The following is a 12,768-nucleotide window of genomic DNA, read 5'->3' as shown; positions in this document are numbered from 1 at the left end:
ATACAGGTTCACCCTGTTTTCTCAAATGTTTTAATCTTACCCACATTGGGGTTGGGTTATTAGAGAAGGCAATGGAGTTGAAGAGTAAACTATCCTTTTCACGGAAACTGAATGATTTGGTTATTTAAACCGTATCTTGGTTATTTAAAGGGTGAAAAATGTCAGAACATAATCCCTTTATCTTTCTTTAGTGTTTTTTCATAGCACAGGCTAGAAAGTGAAGGGAAGAAGTCTGTCTCCTCAAGGCCTTGCTAAAGTCTGTTTTAGATGGTGACTGTTTATCCCCTCCCTCCTCTGAGTCTTTACCACTATTGACAACAGCATGTCACCTTGATTTTGTTTTTTGTTTTTTTGTTTTTTTTTTTTTGTTGTTGTTTCATCTATGCTTTAGGAGAACCATATTCTGACTCCAGATTGCTTTCTCTGACTTGTCTCTGAACTAAAGTTTCTGCTCTATATAAGCTTTTCATATTCATGAGATCCTTAGAGATAGTACTCTCTGGTCCTCTGAGATGAATTTCCCACTGTTATCTAGGCAGACCAATTGCTATCCTTGCACTAACCTTCACTTCTTTTCATGTAGGAGGATGCAGCACTTTTGATGCTTCTTTCACTCCCATCAACAATAGGACTGAGACTTTTGCATTTGTCTCCCAAGCACCATTCGCTACCATCTTTGTCTTGCTGATGATGACTAAGTCTACACATCTTCCAGCTCAGAAATTTCTGCTGTAGAAGCAGCATTAGGCTCTACAGTCATGTATATCCCAATCTTCTCTATGATTGAAGGGGATAAAGTGGACAAGGTACCATTTAATTGAGAATTCTAGAGGTTCTCTTTGGAATTCACTCCCTATCTCTTGGTAGGCAATACCAAAGTGATGCTTAGAGCACTTGAGGAGAGTTTTCTTGCCTGAAAATGCTCCAAATCTTTTCAGTAATGATCTTAAAATACAAACATTTTTGATTGATGAGAAAAGCCCATCCTACCCTTTCTCATAGAAGAGAGAGACTCAATTTATTTGAATAATCCTCAGTGCCTTTAGTGTACCTCTCTGAGCCATTTTTTTTTTAAGTGATGGGGAATGGTTTGGCAGATGTGGTCCTTACTGATAGTAGGATCTTCTTGGGTGTATTTTTTGTGTGATACATATATGTGGTCTCCCTACATATTGTTAATGTAATCACCAAAGAGCACCTCTAATATCACTGTATCTAGCATACACTGAAACTCTGAGTTTCCATATAATACCACAGGAACAATATTGAGTTGAAATACTCTCATGTAGAGTTCTAGTATGATCAAGTTGTGAAAGATGGGCTGTGTGACTCACTTAATACAACATAGACGCAATGTATGTTACTGGGAACTTTTCATTATTGTTAGTTGTTGTTTAGGCTTTGCATGTTCTCCTTTAGTAAAATATATATATATAGTTGGCTTTTCTATCAAATATAGACTACAGTCCATATTTAATATGGCGTCTAAGCCCATATTTGAGACTGATAGTGAGAAATTATTTTAATCTATGCAAATGATAATTTCTGTAATGTTTCATAAATAATTTACTGTAATTCTTTAGTTAACCTTTTTATAAAGTTCATGGACAATCATGGTGAACACATGTTTCCTTATGTGCTCATCTACATGTAATTAGGATGAAAGCTCTGTTTGGCAGAGCTTATAAATTGCACACTTACCTAATTAGATCTCATTTTTGCATATACAGTGAAGCCCTGTTTAAGTTAGAAGAGCAAAGGACAGATTTCCATCCTGTTACATATCACTTACTTTTCTCTAAACCTTGTTCTTCATTGGCTATGGTGGTAACTTTCTTGATGGCCTTTACTCCTCATGAAATGTTGTTAAAATGTCCCAGTCATCTTCTTTCTGAGATGACATCTTCCAGATTATTTTCAGCAGCAATGTGTTCACATTGTTCACTTAGTCGAGAGTTCAAGTTGACTTTTCTTTTAGTTACAACGTTTGGACTTTCTTGATTTGTATCCTGAAACTGTAATACTTGAAAATATGGTCAAGGCTGTCATGACTTATGATAGTGTTGCTCTAATGGATTGAAAATAAGAAGCAGTGTAGAACAAGAAAAAGGCATAAAAAATAAAAAAAGAAGAAGAAAAGGTTATTGTTTCAGTTTTAAGGAGTCCTCCACATTCTCTTTATGCAAACCGACATTAAGTTATTAATCCACACAGATATTTAGTATGTACTTATACAAGCACATTGTGGTTTTGGTGGGCAAGAAAAGTCAGTTTTCCATGACATAGCTGTTTGGGAAGGTGGAGTTGGTTGATGGCAAGGGGGAGGGGAGTTTGATATTCAATCAAGAGTGAATATAAAGAACACATTGCTAGATATCTGCAGGGGGCTCACAGTGCTGGATGCTACTAAAGTTTAGAAATAACAGAATTCAGTGTATTGTGTAAGTTTGTCTCTTTATTTTCTAAATGAGTTGCCTAGGAAATTGCAGATTCGTTGGCATAAGGAACTACACAGTTTCAATTCCACTTGTCTTAGGATACTCATACATAGCATTCAGTTTCTGGGAAAAAATTATTGCCTTCATTTTGGTTGCTGGGTTTTATGAGAACAGAACAACTAACTGCAAAATGTGGTAATAGGATATCATATTAAGACTGCTATCATATGGTCTTCATAGTTACATGTCTTTTTTTTTCCCTGTCACAGATTTGTGTAGTTTATCCCAGGAAAGCACCTGAAACAGATAAAGTATCAAGAAAAGCTCTCGTTCTTTCTTGTGTGCAAACCATTAGCTCCATGGTGTGCTGTGTTGAACTAACACTTAAAGTATTTGCTGTGAGTCTGAGTCAGCATCAGTTGTAGGTACTTGTTCCTTTGTGTGTAGTGATTTGCTCAGGTGTTGACAGTTGAAGTGTAAAACACTGAATTTTCAAGTAAGGCTTTCAGTATAAAAATGGAGGCAGAATAGAATAGTCTATGACATTAACACACAAAAAATGCCCTTAGTTTTACATATTTGATGGAATTCATTCATATAAAGAAGTGATAAGATGTCCAGGTGATTGGACATTAATAATTAGCGAGAAATAATTTCTTATTTTTTCAGCTAACGTGCTTTATTTTAAGAGAGCGTTTTGAATTAATAAACAGTCCCATAAGTTTTTCCTGACTGTAATAGCCACAGTGTATCTTATCAGATAATTAACTTTCACAAACATAATAAGCGGCCTGCAGAGTAGCAATGACACAGATATAACAAAAAATTCCTCTGAATCCTAAAGTCTTAACAGTAGAAGAATGGCTGAAATTCATGTTGCTTCTTTTTGCAAAGGGGTTGCTGCTCTGTGCAGGCAGACATTTCTGTGAAGAGAAATCAAAGCCGGGAAGGAAGAAGACAGAAACAGATAGTAGGGAAATCCTGCAAACAGATTTAGAAGGGAGTGTGTACAGCTGACATGAGCAGTGGTGGCCCAGCTCTTAGCTGGATATTGTATATATCTAGTAATCCCTGTGTTGATCTTTAATTAGGGTAAGTGACTGAGGAACTCAGCTTTGTTTTCTCATTCAGGTAAACTATCTCCCTCCTGGTTACTCTTTGCAGGATAGGCACATGGAAAAGAATCTGCCTGCTTTTTATTCTTTCCTGCCTTTTGAAGTAATTTCATTAAGAGCAAATTCCAGATTGTGCAGTTGATATGGTCTTATCTGGTCATTGTACATCCCACTAGTGAAATGTAGCTTCTCTGGTGGAGGATATCCTCAATCCTTCAGATTGAGGCTGTTGCATCTGAGAGAGGACTAGTGTAAAATGCCATTTTGTTTCTGAGTATAATGTTTTGTATTTCAAATGAAGATAAATAAAATTTTGCTCAAGTTAAATGCCTGGGAAATAACAGGCCTTTGTAATAAAACTGAAATGTACTTCTTTTTGTTTTTTGAATAATCAAATATGATTTTTTTTTTGCCTTTACTGATTTTTTTCTTCCTTTTTGCATTTTTGCAAAATTAAAGTGAACTCCCTGGTAGATTTTAGTGTTCAGAAAAAAACCATGAGTCACTTTATTCTACCTAACCATTCAATTTTACGTACTTGGTGGGAATGCTTAGTGCTTCGTTATTGTTAGGAATCATGTGGTGTATCCACATCTAATTAAACTGAAATGTACTTCTGTGTCTGTGGTGTATGAGACATTTGTTTAAAATTAGGTGGAAAAGCATATTCACTTGCTTGGAAATATGCCTGGCAGACTGTACGCCAAAGTAGCTTCCAGCTGTCTCCAGAACAGTATCGTATGGTAGACAGACATTTGGAGCTCCAGATACATGGACACCCGAACTGACCTAAGTATAAGACCTGTTAATCTTAGTAAATGGGTACCAAATGCAGTTTTATGCTGCTCATCCAGTGATGCTTGTCCTAGGGTTAGATGATACATAGGAGTCTGTTTTCACAAGTTTTTTTTTTTTTTTTTTTTTTTTTTTGTGTGAATAGTTGGGTAGAGTGATACCTGGTTTGTATTTGTATACATAATGTTTAGTTCTGTGATCAATGTCTTCCACACACTGTTTTTACAATGGGAAAATGCCTGCATTCCCCAATAAGATCTTGGAGAGTGTGTGCTTCTGGCGTGAGGTAGAATGTTCTTCAGAAGAGTCATTTCATACTGTGCTAACTGAAAATGAGAAGGTCACATCCTTTTGTCATTTTCAAATAAAAATTAATAGAAACTTCAGAAATACAAGCCTGAAATAATTTGTTTGTTCATGGTTGCAACATTATTATATTTCCACATTTTTTTCTTTTCTGAAAAAATATTTGGAGTGTATACCAATTTTGTACAACATTCTATTGTTCATATCCCAGGAAGTTTTATTAAAAATAGAATAACAAGAATATCAAATATACACTTAATGGTATTGTCTCCTTAGTACTAATATTACAGATATGCACTATAGTGCCCACCTTGAAATTTTTCTTTGCCATCATCTGGGGAAAGGTATAAGTAGTGTGAACTGTCAAGTTCAAGTGACAGCCTGATGCCCAGGAAGGTAGAGGAAGATACGTCAACTTGGGGAAATGCAATCATCCAAAAGAAGTGTATATGCATTTAAGATTCCTTTTTTTCATATGTGAAGATTTAATTTCAGTAGTTAAGACATATGTACTTGAAATTGATAAATTCAAATGCTTATAGGTTGCAAGGTATACTCTTGAAATCTCAGAACCTTAGAAGGTGGGGACAAGGGGATCAAACTTCCAAGGTCACTATTAGCATCGTAGTGAATTGAAGGACTGCTTCAACAACAAGGCCTGCTGTAGCTTAAATTCCCTGACTACCAAAAGAATGGTACTAACCTAAAGGCAAGATAGATGGGAAAAAAAGTGCATTGCTATATTCCATGTTTGTGAATTGCAGACTGTGTACTACTGTCATGAGTTAGAATGTAGATCTCTCATTGAGGGTGGGACCTAAAGATAGCCAGAGAAAGAGTAATTGTTTTTAATTGCAAGGTCAGACTGAGACCATGCAGTAAGCATTAACAACTGCAACCATCTGAGTTAGGAAAAGATTAAAGTCTAGAGAGTGTGTGATGTTAGGTAAAGTACTGCCATCTCTAATACAATGTGGCTTGTCCCTGCCTCTGGAACAAATAGTATTACTTAGAACCTGCAATGAGGCCCCACATATATTACATCCTTGAATTGAAATTCATTTCCAACAGTCCTTTGCATGAATACACCAATTAAAGCTAAAATTATTTAGTACTGGTTTTTGGCATCTTTTTCTTCTTTTTTTAATTGTTTCTTTGAAAATGTTTAAAAAATGAGAGTAAGCACACAGCTTCCCAAGGATGAAGGAGGCAAAAGCCTCCATTGAAAACAATTCACAGTTAACTGAAATGGACACTGTATGAAATTGGCAATGATGCTCAGCTTTCAATATAATGGGTCCTTGAGTGAACTGTCTGGAGATTCAATCTAGTGTTTGTTCTTGATGTTTTTTTGAAGTTAGGAAACCTAACCCAAGGAAGAACTTGGCCATTGAGAACTTGTGGCGATGTCTCCCATGGGCAGTAGGGAAAAGCTTCTGTTCAGTTACACTCCACTTTTTGAATGCACTTTTCCCCAAATACTAAAGGAAATTGCAAAAATAACCAAGGAGCCCAAATCACTTTCTTTCTGAACCCTGGAGCTACCAGTAAGAGAGTTTAGTCTATCTGGAGAAAATGCTGTGGTTGTATTTTGAAAATAGAATTCTGTTAGCTACTGATACTGATTGAATTCGTTCTTCATAGCTAAATTATTAGGACCCATTGAAGCTCTTGGAATTTCTATTTTTAAAGAAAACTGCCACACCAGGAAGATTGGAAAAACTTAATAGGAGTTCATTTGAATGAATTGGTATTGGTTTTTATAAGGAACGTATACATTTAACAAATATTGGATTCATTTAGTTTCTTATAGCTATATAATCTTTTCAGGCAAACAAGCAAACAAACAAAAATCAAAACAACTCTAGTCATTTTAGATATCTATTTGATTTCCATACTCTGTTTCCTGGTATTGTATGTGGTCAACTACATTGTAATTAGACAAGATCTGAAATAAGCTGAATAAAATCAGGTCATCATCTACATTTTCTTTATGATATTCTGAATTCAGATGCTCACAGAGGAGACAAAGAGAAGCAGACCTCTTTGAAAATTAGGATAGTATTTTGTTGCCAAGAATTTTTTTTTGCAAATGAGACATAATTTTTAACTTAGAAAAAGACTAAGAATGAATATAAGATGGCATGAAGCACAAATAAGATGATTAGAATTAGCACCTGCAATAAATTAATGAAAGTAAGCTAGTTCACGTTCTTAACCTTTGGTTCAAGGCTACTGTGTATGTACATATGTACCCACATGGTCATTTCTCCTAGTGTCTTAAACTTGGTAGCATTTGTGCTCTGCTGTCGCATTACATTAGAATGAAGACTGTTTTAGGAGCCACTGAGTTGATGCTGCATACTTTGAAACTGGTTTCTTTACATTTTTTGACTTGTAATATTCTAACTCCATTTTGCCTGATGATTTGGTAGTGTCATTTTTGATCTGGACAACAGAATAGTAGGCTTGTTCCCTTGTAGCTGTGTTAATTAAAGCATGTGTATTTTTAAAAGCAGGTGGTTCAGAAAATTCTAGACCTGGGTTTTATTGGCTATATGAAATTTTTATGATGGCTAGCTAGCTACGTGTCATCAGGACATCCCATTTCTTTTGAGTAGTGACAGCATAACACCCTTCAAATGTATGGCATACACGAATCAGCAGTCATTCACAGCTTTACCTTAGGAACTGGAAATAGAATTCTCTCAGCTATTAATACTGATAGCCATGTGTGTGGAAACCACCTTTTCACATAAGGCCAGCTATAATGAAGTAGGGGCAACATTAATAGTCTTCAATACAAACAAAGTCTGTCCCAGTTCAACTGCCATTGATGGATCCCACAAAATTGAAACATTGCCTTTTGCCCTTCTAATGTTCAGTATGTGAAGGGGAGAAGTAGCCCAGCCGGACAAGGAGGAGTCTCCAAAGCCCTTACCTGGAGGGCCTTCTCTCCAGTGCCTTCTTTGTCACAGTCTTGATTGCCCCATAAAACTTAGTTCATGTTCCTCAAACAAGGAAGATGACTGAAAAATTCGTTCTACCAATTATGGTGAATGGTCATTCTGAACTCAGAAGGAATCAAGAAACTGTTATTTAATCTCAGAATTTTAATGAATTCTGGTTGAAACAAGGAACATCATTCTTCCGTTTAAGTTCATATTGTATTTTTAGGTAAGTAGTAAATCACCCTAAAGCAGCTGGCCAGGAAGCCACTGCTTACAGCTGGAGTTTTGGGGATTGTAGACCATCCAGATGAAGGCTTCTACATTAAATATTCTCCATAGCATTGGCTGACATAGGTGTGTTGTGTACTAGGCCAGGGTACCTCTTGGGGAGGAATGACTTTTCACCTTACCTGCTTTTATCTTGTTTGCTTCATATTCTTATTATTTGCTTGCTGTTTCACTAATGCCAGCTACATTTCTAAGCCATATTTAGGAAACTTGAATAAATTTGCATTGTCTATCTTACATTTTAACTGGTAAAGTGAAACTATTTTTTATTAAAAAATTAGAGTAACTAGTTAAAGTACTACAGGGAAAAATAGCCTTATTGAACCTAGAAGGAACTGAGGAAAGTGCATGATAAGATCACCTTGAAAATGTGGGAGAGTCTTGGCAGATTTATGGGCTTGAGTAGTTTCACCTTTCTAAAGGCATCACCCAAGAGTGAATTGTGATGTGTTGTGTGACAGAAAACTCCTTATTATAGTCACATGCTAAGTTTATTTTATTTTATTTCTACTCAACCAAATATTATTGGTTGTCTAGGTAAGATATGCTCATCATTGTAACACTTAGTGCTTATGTATGAAGAATTGATAATAAATTTAAATTTACAGTGCTTGAGAGTTTGCCACAAATGTAATCTTTATACATATTTTATAACATTATCTTAAATTCATAGACTATAAAATAAGTAACATGTAATCAATGCACACATGGGTGTCTAGTTCATAAATACTTCTTTGTGATATTGGAGCACTGTTTAAGTTCAGCAAAAGAAAGAATCCATATAAGAAACATCTTTGTGCAGCATCATGTGGCAGAGCATAACAAACTACCAGGGTAGCATAGAGAGCAGTTAGTTTTATTTGGAGGAATCTGAGCTAGAGTGTCCATCTATTCTGGAATTTCCCAAGATAGAGCCATGGCTTTTGATGTGCCAAATTTGAATATTCTTTGGAGCTTATTCAGAATGCCTACTTGTGTTAGGTGATAGCACAGTGTCACTGACAGTATATTGGAGGGAAGCCAGGAGTAACTATATATCTCTTGCCATGCACAAATCACACAAAAAGGTCACATGCCTCAAAATGTGAGTAGTGAGAGACCCAGCCCTAACAGGACATGTTTGTTATCCAGGGAGAGAGCAGAGATGCTGACGTGTATATAGATATGTGTTATAGCAATGCCCCAGGGTGGTGAGGGAACAAATAAAGAGCATATTAACAGAGTTGGCCTTCCTCCAGGTCAAAATGAGCAAGAGAGTGGTTTCTAGTTAGAAAGTCTTACACATGTTTGATAACTTTATTTTACCTGTGAAGCAGGAGGCCTCAGCATCAGTCTATTTAAGGTGAGAGGTTAGGGCAGGGCAGGCTGCTGGAGATAGGCACAGGTAGGAGGTTGATTGATAGATGGCATAAGGATCCATTTGTGGTTGTAAATCATGAGTTTTATGTTGGACTTGCTCTTACTATGCTGTAGTTTTTCCCAGGTAGGGTTATCTCCTCAAAACAGGAAGGTAGTAAGGTATGATTTAAAGCTGGTTGGGGATCCTTTAGACCAATGGAGAGCAGTGAATGTTCAGGAATGTCCGGGCTAGTTGTCCAAGTAGTTTCACTACAGGGGCACCAGACTGTTCAGTGAGGAATGACAGTACCTCTAAGAACCAGTATTTTCCCACATGCCCCTGGGTGAGTGTGATGTCTTTAGCCTGTGTTGTGACCACTTTGGTGTTTTCATCACAGTTCATCTCACTGCGATGGTTAGGAATCCTGGGTACCATTTGTCTGGGGAGTTAGAATCATATTTAAGAAGCAGTGTCTGCATGTCTCTTTAGATTCCTTTCTGTCTTTTTGTCTTGCAAGCAATGCCTGTGAAAAGAGATCTTTTGTAACATTTTTAGAACCACCTCAAAAAGCAGCCTTTACTCTCTATGGTTCCCCAGACTTCAGAGACTAAACGCTGACAAGGCTGGGCAGCAGGCTTTAAAGCCACATTTACTTTCACGGAATTAAGAACTATGACATGCGTATAAAATGACTCTAGGAAATAAGTGGTGTTCATCCCTTTTGCCATGCCAAGGGCTTCACTTTCACTTGGCAGAAGGACTTTTTTTTTTTTTTTTTTTTTTTTTTTTTTTTATGTAGGATAACGTATGGTCCCTTTACAAACTCTCATTATGTTCATCTAGGGTATGACCTATGCATCCTGCTGCTGTTTACTTAAATATGCACCTGTTTCTCAAATAAAAGAAAATATTTTATTCCTTTAATAATTATCTTTGGACAGTAACAGAAACTTTTGGGGTCTTATCTAAAACTCAAAAGTACTTGGGGTTCAGTGTGGTGTTCAAAGCCCAGTGTTATGGTAAAATTGGAATACTTAATAATTCAGCATGTATTTTTAGCACTGGAAAGTAGGGCCAGCACAGTAGGGGGTCCTAAACATGGTCAGTGCAGCACTGTTGGCTGAGCTGGGTGGCTATGGCATGCTTGAGTCTGGCAAGAGGCCTTGGGGCTCTGCGAATGTTTTCTAAGTTAGCAGGGGGCTGGCACATCAGCTGTCAGCTCCAGCTTCTGTTTAGGCTGAGAACAATAGACATGTGCTAGGGCAGTAATTATTGGTTGATTTTCTTTCTATAATAAGTGTCTTAATAATTTGTCACAAAACCAACTTAAATTGCTATGATGTTGCCTGCATCAGTGAAATTGGGGAGAAGGGGGGAAAAAAGCCACAGCAAGAAATGTTTCAGTTTATTTCTGCATGCTTTCTCTATTGGCAAATAGTGTAATTAAATCTTGTTTGCAGGTTTTCCACAAAGGTTATTTCTGTATGTGAAAACCCTTTGTTTTCTGACTTTGAGCCCTGAGCTATAAATTAGAGAAGGGGAATTGTTGGTAAATAAGGCCTTTAGTGTCTCTGCTTCTTTGGAAAGCCTCCCATATTCCAGGAGCTTGTTTACTGTGTTTCTCTACAAAAGCATACATAATCTGAACGGAAATGAACTGGTTCCAGGGTCCACTTGGGTCCAAGAAGGCTATGAGGCACTTGATATTAGTAGATCAAGCCATCTGATAAGTATTTACAGAGTATCTGAGAAGTCTTTCTGTTTCTGTGTGTTCGGAGGGTATCCAGCTCTCTCACCACCAGAGATGAGATAGTATGTATATACATACATATGACCCCCTAGAAGAACTTTAACTAAAAGAGGGGGAAAGGCTGCAAACTCTAGACTTCCTTAGTGTCTGTTTTGTGTGTATTACAGTTCGCAGAAGACAAAAATACAATGTTTGCATGGTAATGTTCATAGAGTTATTTTCTTCACGTATAACGTGAAGCACACACTAATAATATTATTACATTATCTTCTGCTCCACCTAGAGCTCATTTTATTTAAGTTCTTTAAAGGTTTATTTTTATCTACAAGCCAAGGAGTTGAATCCTTGGCTGTTTCAGTGCCAGGGTCCAATTACTGTCAGCTCAGGTTTGCTATGTGGACAGGGCCAGGCCACGGCTGGGTCCTCATCTATTATTATCATTGCCTGCTTGGACATGACTTCACAGCCCTAGCATAGAAGCAGTTGTCAGGCTTTCCATCTTTTGTACTTTCAAATAGCTGGCTGAGGAGTGTTTTCTAGTGGGTGAGGCCATTGCCTAAGAATGTAGAGATCAGTTATGATCAAGGTTGAACTCAGACGGGGTGGAATGAGTCCCTCATGTCCAGCTAGTAGGCAAGTATGTAGATAGTTTCCTGGACTCAGAAAGGAATACAGATTTTATTTCTAAGTGAATTTAATATGTAATAAGTCACCTTGACTCCATATATTCAGCTGGAAAGTTTACAGGAGCCAAGAATTTCTAGTATCCCACAAAATGTTGCTGGTTCTCATGGTTACCTAATATTGAATAAAAAGATTCAGAAGACTACAGGTCATTGTCATACACTGTCTGGCTTAAAGCTTTGGCTGTATAGATAAACACATTGAAATGTAAATAAATGGGAATCTCAGTTTAGTAGAAAATAATCTGGAAGAAACAGAGATTCATACCTAAAATTTCCTTGTTACTTAAATAATTGTATTTACTTTAAAGTGCCTTGAATAACTTTAATGTGCAGGTACTACACAGAAAAAAATCTATGACATCAATCTTACAAATTAGGAATACTAATGCTCCTAATAGAATACTCACCTAACTGAGAATAATACTGGACAGTTTTCAAACATAGCTTTTAAATCACCACTTGTTTTTAAAGCACCATTATCTTAGAGGGAAGTAATTTACATTTTAGTTTGCATTTTATCTTTCTCTTTGTCCATTATATACTCACATAAAGATTAACAAATGCTAAGAGACTTTCAAACAAAATGTTGGATACCAAAGAAATGTTTTTTTAAAAGAATCAGATTTTAAGTGCTTAATCCTTTCAGTCATGTTTATTTAGAAAATAATATTAATTGCAGATTTTTGCTATATTCTTATTATAGACTTTTTAATACAGCCCACACCTTTACTCCTAGTATGCAGGAGGTAGAAGGAGGCTTATCTTGGTGAGTTTGATTTGATTCTTGTCTACATAAACATTTCTAGGCCAACCAAAACTACAAGTAAGACTGTTTCAACAAAACAATACAAACAAGACCCAGACCATTCATTTTCATGACATCTATTTAAATTATAACTTTTTAATAACACATACACAAATAGTGTATATGCAAAGAGACTATTTTTCTATGTTTTAATAATACTTTTCAGTTTCTGAAGCAATACATTTGAAGTCTATTTCTAATCAGTCTTATGAAAATGAACACTCCAACACACATTACAGCTTGTGGGAAATTTCTAAGCCACTCTCATTCCCAGATTATCTTGCCACCTTAACCA

General features: G+C 36.5%; 1 protein-coding gene across 35 annotated transcripts in view; it reads left to right on the top strand.

The window, feature by feature from the left end:
• The window catches only part of Ptprd (protein tyrosine phosphatase receptor type D), a 462,643-nt gene that overhangs the window by 167,077 nt on the left and 282,798 nt on the right, over positions 1-12,768 (top strand). The gene's annotated exons all lie outside the window — the stretch shown is intronic.

Source organism: Phodopus roborovskii, unplaced genomic scaffold, assembly GCF_943737965.1.
Source record: "Phodopus roborovskii unplaced genomic scaffold, PHOROB, whole genome shotgun sequence".
NCBI lineage: Eukaryota > Metazoa > Chordata > Mammalia > Rodentia > Cricetidae > Phodopus > Phodopus roborovskii.
The sequence above is the reverse complement of the archived record's forward strand: the minus strand, read 5'-3'. Positions and strand labels throughout refer to the sequence as shown.